At 45.1% G+C, this 21,543-nt stretch overlaps 1 long non-coding RNA gene across 1 annotated transcript; it reads left to right on the forward strand.

Moving 5' to 3' along the window:
* Positions 1-1,107: 1,107 nt before the first annotated feature.
* LOC135314562 (uncharacterized) lies at positions 1,108-16,077 on the forward strand. The gene is made up of 3 exons (XR_010374079.1): positions 1,108-2,985; positions 3,335-3,559; positions 14,244-16,077. It is a non-coding gene; the product is annotated as an uncharacterized LOC135314562 (long non-coding RNA).
* Positions 16,078-21,543: the final 5,466 nt, after the last annotated feature.

Below are 21,543 nucleotides of genomic sequence, written 5' to 3' on the forward strand. Positions count from 1 at the left end.
GGTCTTCAAGGTGTGGGAAGCCTTTCCTTCCTCGTGGGCAGCACGGGCTGCGGATGCCCAGACAATGCCGAGGAATGGGGTAGGAGCCCACCCAATTGCTCACCAAGTCTTTCTTGGCTGGTGGCAGTGCTGAGGCACCAGCACCACAAAAGGCAACCTTCTCAGACTTGCCCCAGTGCTTTTTCTCCTCTTTTTTAAAATGTCAGACGCTGAAAACACTGGTTCAAACCATGCAGGAATTTGCAGTGCCTGGGAAGAATTAATTATGCAGTCATTGTGTTTTCATAAAACCATAGACTGTTTATTTGTTTAAATATTTGTCTTGTTTGTTTCATGTAGATGATCATAACTCTGATTATCTGAACATGCTGTGTAAATTCAACTCGTATCTAGTGGGATGATGTGCCGGTACAGCTGGTTGGAAACCAGGCAGCTTAGAGAAATATTCATAAGGCATCCTGAGCCTAAAAATGGCTCGGTAACCCACAGAAGATTTTTAGCAGCTTCTGTCGAGTGCACAATTTGTTTGACAAATCCCATTTTCCTTATTGCGTGTGAATTATCCACACACACAAAAAAGTGCTGTTTTTAAGCATCAGTTGGTTTTAAATAATTCCTCAAAGCTGCATAGACTTCCTCATGGGTGTCTCATTACAAGGTATTTCTTTGAGTGCCGAAGGGACATGCTGGGCTCCTGGTAAACCCCCGTTCCTCGACTAAGCATAACCCTTGGAAATGAACTTCTGCTGCTCGTATTTGGCTTCAGAAAATACTTTGCATGAATGTTTTTGGGTTTCTTGGGGAGGTCTGTGGGGGTACCTGGTACCCTGGGCACCCCAGGCAGCCCGTGGCCCTGGCACCATCGCCCTGGCCCGACGGCAAGACTGAGGCCGGGTCGGGAGTTTCTGCATGGAGCCACAAGACCTCACAGGGAGTGAAGGCAGTCGAGGAAAAGTGCAAAACTTGGAAATATTTTTGCTTATATAAGCTCGGCACCAGGTATGAGTAATCATTTTAAAGCAAAATTGATCCTCGTCCTGCTGCGTTAGTGGTTTGTGTTTATTTTTGTTTAATTTAATTTTCTTACGCTAAAGGCAGCTAAAACACAGAGAAGGCTGGTTCAGGCGAAGTTTGCCGCTTTGTTGTGTCTCCTGCAAGGAGCGGTATTGCTGCACCACTGCAGAGGAAGGAAAGGCAGTAACAAAAGACATCGCCAGCAGAAGCCTCCATTCCTTATTACCCCTAATAGCCGTTTTGGGCAGCAATAGCAGTAGGTTTTAGGTTATATGTGGCCATCGGTTCTTTCGGTGGACTGGATTTTATCCCTGTAATCGTCTCATACAGCATGCCCTGGTGAATGCTGACTTTAGTCTCCCTCATTGTGGGTAGGCAGGAATGTCTTGTGACAAAATACCTGACTGGAGAAACCCTTTGGTACTAAGGCATGGATTCATCCCATGGACACGGCGCTCTTTCCTCCGCTCCTCGCTTGTGCGGTTCTCCCGCCGGCAGATCTCCCGCTCTCCTTCTCTCCGGTCTGTATCTGACCAGTCTCTGCGACTGAGCTATGAAATAAGGGAAGGTGTATCTTTCCAAAGAAACCGAGACGAAGGCTTCCCCTCTAGAGCCCAGGGAACAGTTACTTTAATACTTGGCATTTTATACAGATAATCTGTCGGCAACGGAAGGGTATTGCTATGGCTGCAGGTGTGTCTTGGGCCGTTTTTCTTGACCCCCTCATTGCAAGGGATCTTTCATGATATAAACAGGAAAACTCCCTTCTCCTGTCGGAAGGTTTCCCAGCTCTCTAATTGACGAAGTTTTTTCCTCGTTACCCATCAGGAGCTGTTCATCAGCCCCTGCCTGAACTGCAAAGTGATCTTGAAATGTCTCAGTGCCTCGCAGGCAGCGTGCCCTTGTACCCGGGGAAATCACAGAGTATTTACTTGCTCAGATACTTTCCTTCATAATGTAATTGTGGAGCTTTTTCAACGAGGATTTAAAATACTTGTTGTCATGACTGGGGAAGGGCTACTCCGCTCCCCATCCTGGTGGTGCTTGGTGTCTTTAGGGACTGCTGCATTCCTCAAGAAGCTGAACTTTCAATAGTGTGATTTTTAAAGCTCTTTGCATTAATATTTGTCTTATAACGCTGTGTTAAAAAAGGTAAGGGTGAAACGTCGCGCAGCTGGGAAAGGTTGTACCTGGAAGATTGGCTCTGCTCTGCAGCCAAACTGCCTACTGCTCTTCCTGGTGTAAGGACAGATAACCGAAAATCGAAGCGGCGTATTGCATTAAAATTCCTTGAGATAAAAATCGTACTGTCCGCTTTTTGTAACATCTTTATTTCAGTAGAATTAGAGCACCAAAATATGACCACCTGCTGATAAACTGATAGGAAATATCCAACTTGCCTTAAGTACATAAAAATGTTCCTATTTCCAGCAAACCATGCCAATGATGGAAACACCGATTTGGTTACTTTAACTTGCCTTGCACTTTTTGATTACAGAAAGGTTTTGACAGAAGATCTGCCAAGGACTAATGCAATACCTGCTCACAGTATTTTTAATTAAAAACCGGTGGGATCAAGACGCTGCTTCAGAGCGTGCCGCACCATATAATATCTGTATTATCTTCTCCAATGAAAACATGTGATAAGTATGATCCATATTTCAGACAGCCTCATTCTGGGGAAAAATTTAAAACCTCATTACTGATAGCATTAAAAAAAAAATTTAACTTTTTCAGCTTGCCCAGTTTAAAAGCACTTTTTTTTTTCCTTTAGTTTCTGCTGTTTTGTGTTGTGTTTTGCGCATCGCTGTTGGCCTCAGCTCCACCCGAAGTGCGATCGCCCTCTGCAAGAGGCGATTCTCACAGTGTGAGTCCGGGCTCTCCGAGATCTCCGTCTCAGCCTCTGGCCCCGGTGTGGGACTCAACAACGTCTGGGTGATCCTGGTCTGCAGTGGGATGAAGTCCTACTCGGTGAGGTGCACTGATCTCTTCTAGAACTGAAAGGAAGGGATGAGAAGAGAGGGAAAAAGTAGTATTAAAACCTAAAATTGTTAACTTTGTCAGTATAGGAGTTCCTAAAGTCCTGCTTCAGTATGGGGTGGGACAGAGAGAAAATCATGGAATCACAGAATCATTAAGGGATGGTGCACAAACACATTGGGGCAGCTCAGAGCTCCGCGTCAGCCCTGGTCGGGGAGAAATGAGCCTGCCCCAGAACCTCAGCACCGTGCCAAGAACCACAGCTACATGTTTTCTGAGAATAAAGGATTGCCTGGAGTACATGGACTGGGGTCAAGATAAAATATGTGTATTTTCTCAGCTTATAGGCCGCAAAGTGTGGCTAAAGAGCCGAGGAGATCCCTGTCTGAAATTTGTGTCCCCCGTCACTGCCCTGGAGGGTTTATAATGAAGCGTTTGCCCGGTAACAACCAAGCAGCAATGAGACATCCAGCCACTGCGAGAATCCCAGATGGAGAGCGCTGCCCTGTCTGATCAGTGACGCACAGTGTGAGATGTCAGGCCGTGTACATTCGCCCTGTGACTGGTAAGAGCTGCGTTTAAAAAAGCGGGGTTAAAACAGGGATTGTGTGAACATTAAGTAAATATTGGAGACGTGGCTGGAGCCATGTCTGAAAATAACTATAGTATATCTTCATGTAGGTAGAGGATAATGCTCAGAAAGAACAGGAATGCATTTTCTTTTTTCATTAATTGCTATTCTTCAAGGTATTCCGGAAATCAGAACCAAGCAGCCCAATGTGCAGCATTTAAGGCTTTTTCCCAATTGTGCTCTACAGCAAGGAATGGAGATGAGGTGTTTTCTCTCCAAAGGTAAAATACCTCACTGGGGGAAACGTGCCCTCTGAGCCCGGTGCTGACGTCTGGATCCATGCTGTTATAGTCACAGCACTACCCGCCGCTGGGAGCGGTCATGAGCATCCTGTGTTTGTCAGAAGAGACAAATTGCACGATTTTTTTAAAATCCTTACAATATATCTGTGAGCGTGAATGACACCGCCTTTATCTCGCTGGGTGTTAAAAGCACTACCTTTTTTGTATCTTTATGTTTTCAGCTGTAGCTCTTCATGTGAGCAGAGAAATATTTGCAATACACAGTTATGCAGAGATAAAGCCTCTGTTTCTCAGGTGCGCGTGGGTCTTGGAGGTGCTGGTGTTGCTGGGAGTCTTCCCTTGCAATATGCAATCTCTATTTTTCTCTGAAGGGATGCCTATTTTAAAACTTGAATTAGCACATGCCGTGCAGGCAAAATGAGAGGAGGAGAGAATAGACTGGAAGCTCCTGCTTGGAGGCAATGCTTCAAGTTTTGGGAAGGAGAAGACATTACACCTGTAGCAGTGGGATCCCCGACCCAGTGTGGCTCGGGGAAGGGGAGTGATGCTGGGGCTGACACGAGTGGGCAGGGGACTGGGCAACCTCCACCGTGGGCAGCTCCAATGCACAGGCTTGCTTATAAGCTGGCCCGGTGCTCACCCCCCGATGACAAAATGGCAGGATTAGAAGAGGGAGCAGACTTAACACCAGATCAAAATATCAGGCAGAAAATTAATCAAGGAAGGAAACTATCTGGGTTGATTACACTGAGCATAAATTCCACCTGGCTGGCATTACTGAAACCAGATGAGGAGACGGGTATGACTGGAATGTTAAAGTCATTTTTTATGATTTATTTAGCAAGTTCTGAACGGGCGCGACACTGTCAAAGATATCATTGCCCGTTGGAGTTAGCGACAGCTTGGAAGCAAGTGACCTTCTGGGATTAGGGGTTAAAATATGAGCAGATAAAGTACAGCATCTGGTACTTGTTATAGCTGCTGCCGGCCTCAGATCGTACTCTCAGAACAACCATAAGCACTCAGCTTCCCAGTCTCCTGTAGCACAACCTCACCCCATGCTGAGAATCATATACGGAACTGTAAAAATTAGGTGAGAGTCTTCTAGTTCTGTAAGTATTGAATCGTAAGCAAATGACATGTTTAGATGTCGTTTTAACAGACCTGGAGCATTTGATCGCCAAACTGAAATGTAGCACCGGCTCCTTTATTGGTCTCATCAAACGTTATCGTGGTTTTGCCATTTCAAAGCTGGGTTTCGTGTACTGCACGAGCACAATACCAGCAGCACACGCACGTGTACATGTATCTTCAGAGCACGCACACCTGCACACATGCACGCACACACGTGTGCACACAGACATGCACTGACACACGCGTGAAGTCTCACACACGCACACAGAGCGCATTGGCAGAGCCAGAGTCAAGGAGCTGGAAACTACTGAACCAAATCAATAAGAAGGAATTTAAGCAGTTCCGATTATCATTCGCTTTCCTCTGATTTGAAATCTATTAGCAGATACCAGGGAAGTAACAATTAGGTGTAAAGAGACTGAAGGCCAGGTTAATTTAAGAAGAAACAGGTTGATTTTCCAGGAAAAGATATCAACAGAATCTCATTTAATTCAATTCAGACATTTCACTTTATTAGAGGTATATTTGCTATGGTACATATCTTCAATTATCCCTATAAAAGCGACATTAGGGGCATTTTGCTGTTAAGTCTGTAAGGGAGGATGAAATTGAAAATTCAACGCAGGAATGCCCTCCTGGCATTTTCTTATAAATCTGAAATGTTAGATTTACAGATTCCAGGAAGATTAGCTATTCATATGGCTGCGAGGGATGCCCACAATTACACCTGATGGAGACAAACACTTGGTTTCAAGCTTTCAAGCCGGGTGGTTTGGTTTTAAGTTAAATACTGGGAGATCAAGTGGGGAGAATACAGGGCGATACCCGGGGCTGTGTGTCCTCCCGTGAGACACGTAGGTGTCACTATGGCACGCTCAGATACTGTATAGAGAAGAGTGATCTTGGATGTGGCCTGATATGAACATTTCTCGGTGCCACGGCCAGTGGCAGAGGGTGTGCAAGCGCTGCTGGAAGCAGTAGCTGTTGAAGTTGTTTCACAGGAGAGAGGAACGCTTAGCAAAGGGTGCAAAATCAGTTTTTCCGTGATGCTGGAGGAGAGCCCCAGCCTCGATGCATGTTGTCCACACCCAGGACAGAGCAAACCCGGCTGCTCCAATACATTGCTGGGTCTCGGCAGGGTCTGGGCTTTGGGGCTGGTTGCTGGAAGGGGCTGCAGGTCCCGGCAGTACCACCGGGCCACAGTTTGACTGGAGGCACCGTGCAAAGCAGCTGGAAAAGGGAAAGAGGTCGGTTCGTTTGACTGCAGCCGGCGTCAGTTCTGGGTTCTTTCTGCACAGCCAGGACTAGATCTGGAGGGGGAAAGAAGCTACAGGGCAAATGGCAAAGGATGGTGTTGAGCCTCAGAGTTTCCTATAGGTTTTGGGTTTTTTTTTGTTCTCAATAAAAATATTTTCATCTCCTGTGGCCGTCACCGCTCGGGCAGCGTTACCTTCGCGTTGCTGTTTTGGCCTGAACGGGTTTGTGTCAATTCTGCCTGCCTGGCCCGACGGCTGAATTGAATTTCTTATGCCTGTATCCGCTGCCAATACGCGGATGGAGATCACTTATTCCTCAAAGTGGGATGTTGTGAGGGAAAACTAAACGCAGCAGCCACAGCCTGCAGAAAGTGCTATGGGAAGGGAGAAGGAGGAAGAGGCTGAAGATGAGGAGGGTTGAGATTCTTCTGGTAAAGCGTTCCTGCTAATATCAGTTCGCTGGCAATGAGTCTGTAAAAGCGGTGTGGCCGGAGCCGGTGAGGAGCGAGGCTCCCAGCTGCTCTGGCCCTTCGCCTGGGCTGGGTAAAACTTGGTTTCTCAGCGTCTTTTCTGACTCTGGCAGCTCTTGTGTCCAAGAAAAGTGTTCTAAGAGCTCTCCTTCCCTCCCATCGCTGTCGCTGGAGTCCTCTTTACTAGAGACTTCCAGCAGCCAGACCCCTCTGCATCTCTCTGCAGGGAAGGAGCCTCTGGGGTGAGCAGGAGGTGCAGGATCAGACCTTGCCCAAATCAGTCAGTGCAAGGGCTTGACGCTGGCTCTTCCCCTTCCAGAAGAAAGGCTGACAGTATCAGTTATTTCAAGGGTAGTTTCATCCAGGAAAAAGTTAGTGAGTTGTCAAATCGGAATGGAACCGAAGTTGGTGAGTTCATAATTTGTTGCAATACATATGTATATATATATAAAGTTATATAGATAAACTTAATATAAAAAAGTATATCTAGATGTCTATATAAAATATATGTAAATACACACACAAATACATATATGTATATAATTACGTTTATATATGTGTGTGTATGTATATATGTTTATATATTTTTAATCTATATCTATTTTATATATATATATTTTTTATATATATTAAAAAGGTTTGGTGGTGGTGTGGTTTTCTGGCCAGTGCCACTCCCCCAGCTCCCAGCAGTCCCCAGGCAGGCAGCGGGGTCACCGCAGTCCTCGCGGTCAGCTCAGCCCTTCTTGCCGCTCGCAGCCCTCCCAGGGCTCAGCAACGGGGAATGTTCTCGTTCACTAAAAATTGCATTATCAAGTGACATTTATTTCAGTTGTTTGTTCTTGTTGTCCTTATTTTCATTAACGAGAATACGCATACGGGCCCGTGCACAATTACTTAGCGTGCTGAATCAAATGTGAAACGGTAACTTGGAAAGATAAAAAGCTTTATCAATTTCTTGAGCTAGCTATTCCTGTTTCTATCTTAAGCTTTACATATTTGGATTAAGATTCCAACTGCAAGTAACCGGTCTCAGAATAGCATATGAAACAGGAATTTTAAATGGAAATGTGGAATGGAAAATGTGGCGTTCTGGAGCCGGGCTTATCAGAGTGTGCAGCAAAGATGCTAAAGCAGCTCCTACTGCTCAAAAGGACATTCAGCAGGGCAAACCGAGCACTTTTTTTTTCCTGTCTTGAAAATGCAGGCTGCCTTCCTGACATCTTTCTTTCATAATGCATTTTAATCAAGTCACAGGATGGAGAATTTGCAGTCAATCCAAGCCGGGAATCTATAATCTCATCCAGAATTACTTTATAAATAGAAACAATTTAATACTTTTGTATAAATTTCTGTCCACTGTGCGGTTTGGATTTAACATGAAATGTGTTTTCCATGCACCTGGATGGAAAGTGCGTAAATGGAAGCTGTGGGAGTGATTCAATTTGTATTTTCCTGGTCGTGCGGGGTGTGTTAGTCCCGTCGATTGCTGTTCGCAGCCAAGCCACTTAATGAAGCGCTTTTTCTCACATTCTCCATAGCAAATCACGTCAGTTAAAACAGCTCGCACACAAGTGGTGTAGTATCATAAATAATGAGGAAATAATTAAAGAACCAGCCATTCTGATTGAAATACGTTGCTGTGAAAGAGGAGGCAAAGCTGTCGCGGTCTCTGCCCTTCGTTTCCCTCGCTGGGTGCGTTCAGGAAGGGGCGAGCGCTGGCATTTCTGGGTGCCAAGCAGGTCCCCAAACCCGGGTCCATCGGGGCTAACGGTGTGTCACCTCACAACCATGAAGTACTGACGGCATCACGGAGCACAGGCAAGATGGGAACTGACACTCTGTGTGTTCGATAGACTCATGAAAATAGCAACGTCAAGATGTGGGTTGACTTGCAGCGAACGTGGCGTTGCCAGATGTGCCCGGTTGCCCAGCAGCCCCTTACACCCACCGAGAGAGGATGCCCTGGGGGACAAGGACTGGACCAAGCTGCTGAGCTCCCTGGCTTGCGTTTGCCGTCGTAAAGACTTTAATTTTGCCAGTGTGATGTGCATGTGTCCGTATTTCCAGTCCCTCCTGTGCGCCTTGGGGGTGTTTTTCTGCAGCCCTGCCAGGGATGATCGGTTGCTCCTGTGTATCAGCACTTCTGATGGCTGCAGACATGCGAAAACCAGACCTGTTATAAAGCACCTCTGCCCAGGAGCTGGGGGGTGAGAGGAGTGGTACCTGCTGTCCCACAGCATCTTCCACTGCTGCACCTCGGAGTAAAAGAAATTTATGGTGGCTGCGGAAAGTGTAACATGTAACTGAAGAGTTAAAGGTCAAAATTAGAGCTGGGGATAAAGGACAGAAAAATCATGGTAAATAAAAAGACTGCTGACAAGCAATGGGAAATGAATAATTTCATACAGCAGCTATTGCTTAAAGCTCTGCAAAGGACTCGAGGAATTACTCACTTCATGCTAATTCAAAGTTACCGTCCCAGGCCCTGGCAACTGCTGATAAGAGTAAGATCAACACAACTCGCTTCTACATGAATGCGTTCAAAAGAGGCGCAGAATAGCAGAGAGACGTAGGGCGCTGGCTGGGGCGACCGCTGTCCTCCGCGCCGACGGCGGCACGGGGACGAGGGTCGGCGGTTTGGTTTTACGGCGCGATCCAGGCTGAGGGGAGACGGGGCGCGGGGGAACGCACAGCCTCCGCTGGCAGCCGGGGGGGAGTTTCGCTAAGGAAATTTTCAGATAAACCAATTTATGGACAATAGTGACAAAACAGCCTTTTTTATTTCCACCCACTAAGTGTTTTCCTTCTTTAAAGGAGCTGCTAATTGCTGCTGTGATTAGTTCACGCTCTATGCTTTTGAAAGCACACAGTAAATCTGAGGGAATGAGGGGTGACTTTGTTTTGGCAGATATTTACAATCATGCATTTCTGTGAAACGCCAGCAAAACAAATTTACTCATAATGCATTTTCCGCAGGTCCCTTGGTTAGTGCTTCAGTGCGTGAAGTCGCCGGGCTGGGAACTTTTGTGCTGGTTTTGGTAGCGCAGTTCTCCGGAGGAAACCACCGGTGTGTCAGAAACGGCTCCGTGGTATCACGGGAGGTAATATCTCGAGGTTTAATTTAACTGCTTTGCTTATTACATTTTGGAAAGTCTTCCACTAAAGGGTTCATAGCTGGGATACACTATTCTTTATGGATAGATGGGTAAACGTGTTATACGTACATAGGCATATACGTGGTGTGCGCACACACTTACACACACACATATGGGAGTTGTACTGAAGGTAGTACAAAATACACATGTTTTTCTAGTATGCATTTTTTTAACAACACAGCTCAGATTAGTGCTTGCATTAAGGGGCTTCATCCTGCACTCTGGTTCACACTATGAATTACTACATACTTTAGTCAATTGGGTTTGTGCTTGCAAAGACTGAGGCTACCAGAACATTTTCAAGTTAAACATCCAGGAAGCCCGGTATAAAAAGGCAGGGCTGTGTGCAGAGCTGCTCCTTCCCTTTCTTTTTGTGCATACATACAGATTTATATAATACAGTTAAAGAATGAAAAATACTGTAGTAGGTAGGCAAAGATGTATTTTTTCTTTGAAGCAAATACAGTAAGAAAAAGAGCTGTATTCAGATGAAAAGGAAAGGGAGAAGGAACACTGCTTTTCATCGGAAATACTATAGAAGTCTGAGGAAATTTTTTTGAGGTTATGTCACCCTCTCCACATTTAATCAAGGATTTATGAAATGGAGCAGGATTGGGGGCAGAGCTTTTGTTGCATGTCGTCTTCTTGGCTCTCTTCATCCTTGTTCATGCTTCAGCAACCTATTTTTTGTTTAGTATTCCCAGAGCAATCAAAGACAGAACACAGATTAGAGTCCTGAGAGCAACTTTAAATGCAGCTGAAACCTGCACTGGGGGACCTGCACTGAGAGTAAAAGTATCCTAATTGAGGAGATTACCTGAAGTTTAACTAGACACCTGTGAAAAATATACCTCCAGAGGTGATAAATCAATATTATTACCGCTGGTTATTTTTAATTTAGGTTGTTGACCTTTGAAGAGGACTTTGCTACCTGAAGTTGGAAGTTAGAAGGTTGTGCTAAACTGAGGTGGTGTGATTTTTTGAATGGTGTTTTATCATATGTGAGTTGTTATACAGGAGATTTTCAAAAACGTATATGAGGTACACTGATTTTTCTTCTTCTAACCAAAAATCTATATGCTTGGCTAGACCCTTTCATTACTAGACTGATCTACATTTCCCTCCGCTTGCTGTGACCTTGTTAAGGGTTTTGCAATGATAACAAAATTGTAGATACTTTCAGAGATAGCATGAATTCCCTGCTCAGTTAAAAAACAGAAAGGCAAATAAAGCAGAGGCGCAGCTCTCCGTAGCGTGGTGCAGTCCTGGCTGGGGGCTTTGGTTTTTACTGCGGAGACACTGCGTGGCCTCTCCAGACCCTGCCCAAATTGCATGTGCCCGGGGCCGATACTGAGCTTTCTTGGTTAGAAAATCAGTATTGCAAGTTCATAACCTTTGTTTATTTAAGTCATTTCCGTGTGTTGAGTACGGAGCCATCAGACCAACCACATTTGCATTTTGGCCTAGGAATAAAAACTCTACACTTATTTTCATTCAGAGGGTTATATTGTTCTTGTCTGAAACCATGTGGCAAAGCATCGCAGTTACTCTAAGCGATCATTGCGAGTGTGGCCAATAATTAGTGACTGATTTGGGGGATAAAAAAAATCCCACTTGGGAAGCACGATAATTACCCACATATTTCTTTGGGTCAGGCAGCCATGTTACATCAAACGCTAGATTTATTATTCCATTTAAATAATTTTTGAAATAATTAAGAATTGTGTTGTGCGTCTGACTGAGCAGATCCAAAGTACCAAATCATACATCTAAATTATGAACTGAATGGAGCGTCGCCAGCAAGTACGAGAAGCGAAATACTCTTCTCACTTCTGAGGCAAAATGGAGGGAATATGTATTTTCTACATCGCCGTATTTCAAAAGAATTACCATTTTGTTTCCATTTGCTTGCCTGTGTTTGAAGATGTGCTAAAAGTAATAAAAAAATTGCTAAAATACAGGTCCAAAATATATTGGGAAAATTTCAGCGTCTCTGCAGTGTTGGCTAGCTGCACCTACGCGCAGAGGTAATAACCGTGCCGTATCGGCCTCGACTGACTGCAGCACTGCATGAGGCTTCCTTTATTAATATCAATATATATTACTTGGTATTAATATCAAAGCAAGGCTGGGTAACTATTGAGAGCTACTGAATTTGTTCAGTCTCATACAGGTATCACGTTGTACCAGAGAGCATCCAGCCCCTCCTGTGTCACCTCCACGAGCACTAATTCTTAGGAATAACATGCTATGTGGTCTTATTTCTGTATTTCCAAGGGAAGAGCAAAAGGTGCCGGGGTAAAACTCAACAGAAAAAAAAACATTTTGGCTCACTTCACCATTTGGCTCACTGCTTTAATTTCACATCAGTATAATCACAATAATTTGGAATCTGTCCCATATTTTCTTCTGTACTTTTCCCTTCCTCCTCAATATACAGTGAATCATCAGATGTTTCTATAAAATACATGTATTTTTTTCTGGGTTAAGTCCAATGAGCTGGAAGCAGTGATTTTTATTCCTGCATTAGCTTCAGTGGAATTGGTATCAGTAAGGTTTGCAGCAGAGAGAATGTATAGGGCTTAGGATGTTTTATTATTTAATTGCTGTTTAATGATGGTTAAAATAATTGCAGTCAAAGAATTAGGGATTCGCAAGTAAAAATATTACTTCTGGAATAAAAGAAATGTTGAGAGGAATGTGGTTACTTAAAAACTGGTAGTTTTGCAGGGAATTGGGTAATTTCTTTAGGTTTTTTTCCTTTAAATGAAAACCTTAATGATTTCATAAGATGCCTTGATAACGATAGGCGGCTCAAAAGGTGGTTTAGGAACTGGAGTGCTTTACAAAGGAGGACGCTGATACCCAAGCTGGGAGGAACAGGGATGGCAGTGTGATTTATTGTTATTTATTGTCATGGAGGTGGTACCCTTTCCCTTAGGCCAGGCACGGTGCCACCCCCAGGGGGCTGATCCCTGCTCCAAGCACCTTGCAGAACAGCTCTGGCTGACTGCTAACAGCCCAAAGTGCTGATTTCCCAGCCGTGTGCTGGAGGCACCCTTAGCTTCGTGCTCATTCACCCATCTGAAGGCCAAATTTCTTCCCGCTTCTGTTGCTGGCTGTAACGGGGCTTCCACCGTAGCATCAAATACTGAAATCCCACATGGGGAATTTTTTGCAGCCTCTTCTTGCAAAGTCTGGGGATTCGTGCTGCGAGGACTACATGAAAAAAGAGTATAATGTTCCCTATTCCAGCAAGGTCAGCGGTGCTGCGCAGAGTATATAGTCTTTTAAAGGGTATTGCATTAAGCAGCAACATTAAACGTCCCTATTTGGTAGGCTTGGAGTAAACAGTGCACTTCAGAAAAACAAGAAGTCAATCTTTTTTCTTGGTGAAGTTCAACTGTATTAGGATGGCCAACTTGCATTTATTTTTCGCACTGCTTGCCCTTATCAGATGCTCATAAAAGGATTCATGTACTGCTGGGATATGACATGATGTGGGCGCAAAGAGCAGCATCTCCTGGATAAATGCACAAACCTCTGCCCCGGGATCCCCGCTCCCCCAGGCAGAGAATGTTTATTCCCCAAATAACAGAAACGTTTAATGGTCGAGTCAATGGAGCAAAGTGCCGAGACAGGGCTGCTTTCCCCGGTGTTGCAAATGAGCGCTGGCTCTGCTGGAGTCATCGTGCGAAGGGCTGTCAGGAATCAGGAACAAAGCGTTCCGGGATGGAGCTGTAATGCGGCATGCATGATGGCTTTTGAAACCACTTTTATCCAGCTGCAGGCTTCAGGGGCTCGTTTCTAACGGCAAACAGACGTTTTTGACGGACAGCCTGCCCCCAAACATCGTGCAAGGAGTTTCCATTTCTGAAAGGTTCAGTAACCGCCATAATCCCCATCGAGTGCCAAGGTCAAATATCAATATCAGAGCAGAAATGAAAGGGAGGGTTTGTTCCAAGTGGTTTGGGCAGCGGCGGATGCCCCCGTCGCTCTGTCGCCCTCAAACGTCACGCGGCGCGTTGGACTCGAGGAGCTGCCGGCCCCGACGGGGCGAGCGGCTTGTGAGCGTGCCCGGCAGCCTCTCCTGGCGGTGCGCGATGCCATCGTAAATCCTCCCCAGTAAGGGATTCGGGAAGGAATATACCCATAAAATTAATCAAGCTGTGTGTGTCAAAGAGTGGTGCTGCTGTTTGCCAGGCCAGGTAGCGGGGTAAGCCTCTGCAGGGGGTGAATCCGCTGGGTCAGGCTGTGCTAATGCTACCTGCAATGATATAGAACAGGAGAGAAAAATGTGCTTGCTTTATGTTAGGCTAAAAAGCACATCCCTGTCTGATCTGTCTGTGTTCTTGGTCCAGGCTTTCCCAGAGACCTGTTGGCATCCAGTCCCGTGTTCTCCAGAAACACCTGGGGTGAGAATGCCTCCAGCCCCGTGAAGTCTTCAGCGTGAAAGCTTGTAGTGCTCAGAAGGACAGAACTTCTTCTGACGACGGTTCTTTGCTCGAGTTTTGATTTCTGAAAAACCCAAGGGCATGACGTGCTTAGTCACACTGGAAACCGACCAGATGCAATGATTATTTTTTTTTTTAAAGTTTGCATAATGTGTATCTAGTCATAGGTTTTAAAACATGGTGATTTTTTTTTTGTTTGCTTGTGGCCCTGGCAGAAGAACAGTGTCTCCCCTGGGAAGATGCAGAGTGACCGGAGCAGCAGCCGGGAGGTCTCCGGGGATAACAAGTACCGAGGGCATGTGGGACTGAGCTGAGCAGCCCCAGCAGCCCCCACCTGGGAAGCCTCTGCAGGACTTTGCTTTGTGATATCTAAGCTCTCTATTTCTGCTTTCCCAGCCTGCGTGGCAGAGGCACCTCTTTTCTGCAGGGCATCAGGTCTGTTTGTATGCAAAACGCTGGGTGGGACTTGCTCTGTAACGGACAAACCTTCCTGCTGTTTTATTACAGATTTTCCTTTTGTTCTTGAGTGGATTGCATTAACTGCTTGCAGAGAAGACACTGGTTCAAGTCACAAAACCTCAGCATCTAGGGAAATGCATAATATTTACGGAGGAGGCGATGGGAGGGGGCTGTGTCGGCCAAAGCCATCGGAGCAGCGGGCCGCTTGCGGCTGTTGTACCCACCCTGCCTTCGGTGGCACCAAAATCAAACCTGCTTTCAGAATACAAGCAAGAATATGGGCAGAGGGGAGGCGTGATGAGATGCCAAAGCCAGCACAACATCCCACGAGCCAGCTAGCGCGTGTCCCCCCAGCAATGACTCCCTGCGCTCCCCAGGTCTACCCAGGGAAAGCCACAACAGCATCCTGCTTCAAGTTTCAGTATTCTGAATATTTTTTCCCCAATTTCTATCAATTCCACTTTTCTGCCACCCTGCCTCTCCAGAGTTTTTGCTGACAGGACAGAGCTGCTGGTAGCAAACACATTAGTCATTGTGATTGAGTACCTAGTAATTACTTTATATATTTTTTCAATTCTCAAATTAAAACCATTTACTAGTAGGAACAGATGTTAAATTCAGGACTCTTGTTGATTGTTAGTGTGACACACACATGAAATGTTTTAAACAAGAAGGCTGATTGAATTTTAAATATGCTGATCACACTGGTGGAATTGAAAATAATTGAAACTGGGAATAACTGTAATGTTTCCAAGAAGAGAAGACAGAGGTGGGGTTTGTTTTCAAACTCCCGATTGCATTAATCATGTTAAATTCTGCCAACTAAATAGAATAACTTACTGTACGTTAGAGTAGCAAACGTGAGACTTGCATGGCTGTTGCTTCAAAATGGCAGGAGAAAAGAATTTTTAAAATCAGGCAAAATCTGTTTTCAAATTAATACTTCAGATATTATCCACCTGCTTGTAGGAGCTTGGTTGTTTTTTTTCTTTGCTTATTCAGTAAAATTACATTTTCCAGGAAATCTGACATAATGGTGTACCAAGGGATAAATGCCCTTCGCAAAGGGTGAGCAGATCTCTTGCAGTCCCTTTGCCTGTAGACAGCCCCAGCTCACTTTCCCAAACTGGAGAAGGCGATGGTTTCACGCTGCAAAGGCTGGTAGTGAAAAGAAGGGAGCAAAGTATTCCAAAGCACCCACCAGAGGATGCAAATCTCTAGGCTGGAGGTTCAGCCCATACGGGCAACTTTCCACTGTTAAAATAAGAAATTTTTTTCACTTCTGTGGGCCACCAGCCCCCGGGCTTGTGTCAGCACTGGTGTGGCCAGCAGGAGCCGGGCAGGGATGAGGCCCCTGTGCTCGGCCCTGGGGAGGCCCCACCTCGAATGCTGGGCTCAGGTTTGGGCCCCTCGGGACAAGAAGGGCCTGGAGGGGCTGGAGCGTGTCCAGAGAAGGGCAGCGGGGCTGGGGCAGGGTCTGGAGCACAAGTGTGCTGGGGGGCGGCTGAGGGGGCTGGGGGGGTTTAGCCTGGAGAAGGGGGGGCTGAGGGGAGCCCTTCTCGCTCTCTGCAGCTGCCTGAGAGGGGCTGGAGTGAGGGGGGGGTCGGTCTCTGCTCCCAAGTCACCAGTGACAGGGCGAGAGGGAACGGCCTCAGGCTGCGTCAGGGGAGGTTTAGGTTGGAGATGAGGGAAAATGCCTTCCCTGCCAGAGCGGTCAGGCCCTGGCACAGGCTGCCCAGAGAGGGGGGGGAGTCACCGTCCCTGGGGGGGGTTCAAACAACGTGCAGAAGTGACACTTCAGGGCATGGTTTAGGAGGCCTGGGGGTGTTGGGTTGGGGGTTGGACTTCATGATCCCAGAGGTCTTTTCCAACCTTAATGATTCTGTGATTCTATGACAAATTTGTCTGTGCAGCTATTTTGCAGAAGAAAATAAAATCCCTGTCAACGTATTTGTGAGAAAAATAGCTATTTTAATCACAAAGGAAGATTTTGCAGTGTTACATTTTCTAGTGACCCTATTGCTTTGAAGCCCCTCTGCTGGACAGGTGGCATCTCTGGGACGCTCTCAGGAGCGAGATGTGTGTTCTGCTCCTGCATTTGCCCTGACACCACCGGGGTCTGGCATGAAGTCTGCAGTGTCAGTGCCACCAACCTATGAAGTGGGTTATATTCCAGCTGTGCAAAGGTACTGAAAGGCTTAATTACTGTCTGCAGAACACTTTCCTATATTTGAATTAGAGATGATGCACGTCTTATATGTAGAATTTTTTTTTTTCCCCTGTAACCTGCCTTTGCAGTATTTATTGCATACAAGGAATGAAAATTTGAGTTTGGAAAGTAATATAGTACCAATTGCAATTAACCTCCACACCCCCCACGTAACCCCTGGGTGTCGGGTTTAAATCACATTGCTTTTAATTAAGTTTAGTGGCTGAGTACTGCTTGTCCTAAAACATTTTACTGGCCCTTTTCTTCTGCAACAAAATGCTTTGAAGCCTGAGGCTGTGCTAGCTTGACCCCGTGTGAACCAATGCCAAAAGGTAACCATGTAAGGAGAGGTAATACGGTCTGAAAAAGCAGTTTCTGAGCAGGTACAACTCTTATTTGTTACAAAACACTTTGGTATATATCTATTTTCCTCTTATGTCTGATATAATTTGCAGACTTATAACACTTGCTGAACTTCTCAAGATGAGAACACTCCCACTGAGACAGTAAATTGTTGTTGCATTGAATGATCCTTGACGATCTATTGTCACAATACGTGCCGCATTAAAGCAGCCTGGCACTGATACTGGAGCAAGTCTTCTGACACGCGGCGTCTTCTGGGGCTGTCATGCTTTATTATGCTCATGATCCATGGAGGAAAGGTTGCTAATAGCAGACATTGACTCACTGGTGGTAATTGCTGTGAAAACATTATTCAAGCTTATTATGTTAATGACAGAAGGATGAGGCGCTTCCTAAAAAGTTAGTACGACATCACCAGAGATGCTTTATTTATTTAACTGATTGATCATTTAAAGGTTTATAAAATGCCTTCTCTGTATAATAACACTGCATAATCATGTACATACAAATTAAACAATCCACAAAGCTAAAGGCAGAATTTTCACGTAAAAACTCAAGACTTTTATGGGCTTATTTACATAACAAGTCATGGTCTAGTCTCCTTTACCATCATCAGCCCGCCACGGAGTCGGCTTCAGCTGTAAATTTTTACGGTTTGGACCTAGTGGAATATGAGAGAATGGTTCGCATATTTTAGTGATTTGAAATACTTTTTTTATTGAAGAAAACAGTGTAATTTTCTTCCAGCAGAATGATCTCTTCCCTAAACATGTGATGTTTGCATTCTTTCCCAGGGCAAAGTTATGACTTTTCTCTTTCCAGTTAATGCCTGCAGACTGCCTCCTCCGTATGTACTCTCCTCTCTACCAGAAACAAATCTAGTGCAAGCTCTGGGTCCAAGCATCCCTGATCCCCTGGAGCTGGGGGGAAGCACAGCTCACACTGCTTTCTGACTGGTTGAACCAGAGTAGATAAAAGGATCTTTACATAGGCAAGACGTAGGAGATGTGTGTCCTCCAGCTGGAAAAGTGCGGCAGAAATAGGCAAAGTATTTCTCAGTATAAATGGGCCGGCCAAGAGATCTTGAGGATCGCTACCAAAACTGATGACAATGGTTTCTAACGCAGACGTTTCTGAGCCAGGGAGGAAATTGCTGAGTGAAAGCTATGAGCAAAGCCAGGAGACTGATGCAGTTGTGTCGGCAGAGCAGGAGAGGTGACTCAGAGCAAAACCATGGCCAAGGCTACTCTGCTTCTGGATTAGCTCTCCATATTTCCTCTAGGCTCAGCCTTCAGGCTCTCAGCGCTCCTCGTTTCACAATGGCTGGACTTGCAATCAAAGGACAGTTATAGCAATCTCACTTGCATCATCTTAACCTCATTCGACTATGACCAGGGAGCTCTAGAAATGGATTAATAGATTTTTCACGTTCAGAAGAGGACATTCCCCATTTAACCTACCTGTTGCTACCAAATTTCACATTTTTTGAACCCATTAATGTGTTTGACAGATGTGACAAAATGGCTAAAGCCAACCAGACCTGAACCATCTCTTTCCTACCCTCCTGCCCCATCCAGTGCAGAAGCACGCCGCCTCCTTTTGCTTTGCAATTTAAGGCAGTTTTTGCATTTGTAATCCATAGCGAGCTGCACAGAGGCTACATCAAAAAGTTGCACCATTTGACAAGTTTTTGAATAGGGTGGCCAAAACTTACTTACATTTATGTCAGCCTGATTTAAATCAGTCCTGAACCTTTTGTAACAGTTATGACTGAACTACATGGAACAGAAACACTGACCCTTTAAAGATAAAGCACATAAATAAACCTCTGCTTAAACAGCCTTTAGAAAAACCAGTGCTTTATTGCAAAAGTCCCTAGTCACAATCTTCTCTCCTGTATTAGAAAAGAGACAAAACCAGATGTTTGCTGTATATTCAGTGGCTGGAAGAGAAAGGAGGTTTACTATGTTACTTTCCATCTTATTTTTTACTGGGTAATTCAAATCAGAATGAAAAAACAAACCAGAAGTTAATGTTTTGACATACCTCAGTTCTCGCCACCTTTACAGCATCTGTGTTACTTAACAAAAAAACAATCAGGTGGCTGGATGAGTTTTCATGGCTCTTTTTGTTCTACAGACCACAGGGGGCAACATCTGCTTCTCCTCAGCCTTTTCCCCCCTTGAACAGGAAATTAAATACAAATTACTAAATTAGAGTAACATAAGGAATTAACATAATTAAAAATAAGAAAGTTTAGGTTTGAGTCTCTTTGCTTCTGTCCTTTCGAAGGTTATGCCGCTGGAGCTGAGCCGGCAGGAGCGCGGTCGGTCCCCTTTGCGACCGTGCTGGGATCCCCCACGCTGACTGGGTGTGTGGTTGGGTGCGCGGCTGCAGCTCCAAAGCCATTGCAGTGCTGCCAGCTGCTATTGATTAAAGTCTATTTGATATTGCTATTGGTGGCTGATCGGTGCCACTCAACTTCCTTCCCAGCTTTGAAAAGGCAGCGGCGTGGTTGCAGCTTCCCCGACCGGTCCATTGCATGAATACTGATAAAGTACCCTCAGCTTAGGCAAGAGTCATTAAAAGACCTGCTGAAATGTTGGTAATTCAAGTATTCCTGGGGAGAGTTCACTGTCCTGGACATCCCTGTGTGAACAGCAGATTCTGATATTCTGAGCACACAAATCATCTTTCCAGATAGAAATTCAATAGCTCTCCCCAGAACTACCTGTTAAAACTCAGTAGATTAAATATTTACTTGTTCCTTCTCAGGTACCTCTGGTTTGCCAGGAGAATTTAAAGTGGTACTAAACACTGAAGAGCGGCTGGGCTGCAGCAGGAGAGCGCCCGCGGCCGGGGTGATGGGCATGGCCGGGGTGATGGTCCTCAGCTGAGCCCTGTGGGATCCAGGCACCCAAGCCCAGGAAGCCACCGGGGCATCGCCTCGTGCGCTCTTGCACTTAGAAATTGTAGCTATTCCATAAACCCTTTCCTGGGGTTTGACGCTACAGACTGTGCAAGTCTGGAAGATCTGCTAAGAGCTGATTCAGCAAAGTGATGAAGCCTGTGCCTAAGCTGCCCTCAAATCACTGCAATGTGAACAAGTGCTTCGTGTTTAGGTGCTTATGTGGTTTGGGGCATGTGTGAGTTTAGGTTTGAGCCTGGAGTTATACCTTGGGCTGAAGTGCTTTGAATCAGAGCCTAAGGTCTCCTACAGTTTAATTTTGTAGACATGAGATATGAGCAGTGTGCTGACAACTGAACTAGTAATTTTGCTATTTAAAAATCACGTGAACTAGGATTCCAGTCCTTCATGCTTCCCCCCCCCCCTTCTGAAGTAATATCTGGGCAACCATTGAATATATTTTTCTATTTCATTATAAACTGATGTTTCTGTTTTTACTCTTAGTGCCCAGCTAATGTTTCCTTTTAGTTCATTATTCATCTCAGTCACTTGGCCTGAAATTGGTGCTTGATTATCATGTAAACTACTTCTCAAATGCACTCCTGAACTGCAAAAATATAGTAGCGGTCGGTAGAATATATTCCAGTAACGTTAGCCCAACTGACAAGATACAGTGGATATTAATAAGGTCACATTTGCAATGGTAACGCACCCGAGTGATGCTTCTTTGTGTGAGTTGTAAAGGTGGATTATAAACACATCCAGCAAGAGTTAAAAAAGGAATTTAGACACAATGATCTTATTTCACTCAACCATATGGACTTTATATCTCTCACATCTTTATTCCATGTACAGATTTTTCCTCTCTAGAATAGCTGCTTGCTCTAACAGCTGTGCAGTGTACAGAAATGCCTGAAATCTGAGCTAGACAGCTCACTGATCTTGTATTTGCAAATAGATATGAATTTATTGCAGGAGCTGGGGAGAACTGTTGCGAGTTTTGCAGGCTTCTCTCTGCTTTGGAAATGACTGGCAGAAGGTCAGTGAATATGTGGAGAGGAAATACAAGTATTTTGGCAGAGTTGCTTTGCAACTCATACTTTTTATGTATTCTATTTCATAAAAGACAGAAAAAGCAACTGCAGTGCAATTTACTTTGGAAGTTAATTGGAGCAGACATTCAAGTCTTAAGTAAATCAGCTCTATATCATTTGACACACAACATTACTTCAATTAGTATGACTTTCACCATTATCGAGACAGAGGAA

The sequence above is a fragment of the Phalacrocorax carbo genome, chromosome 8, assembly GCF_963921805.1.
Source record: "Phalacrocorax carbo chromosome 8, bPhaCar2.1, whole genome shotgun sequence".
In the NCBI taxonomy this organism is placed as follows: Eukaryota; Metazoa; Chordata; class Aves; order Suliformes; family Phalacrocoracidae; genus Phalacrocorax; species Phalacrocorax carbo.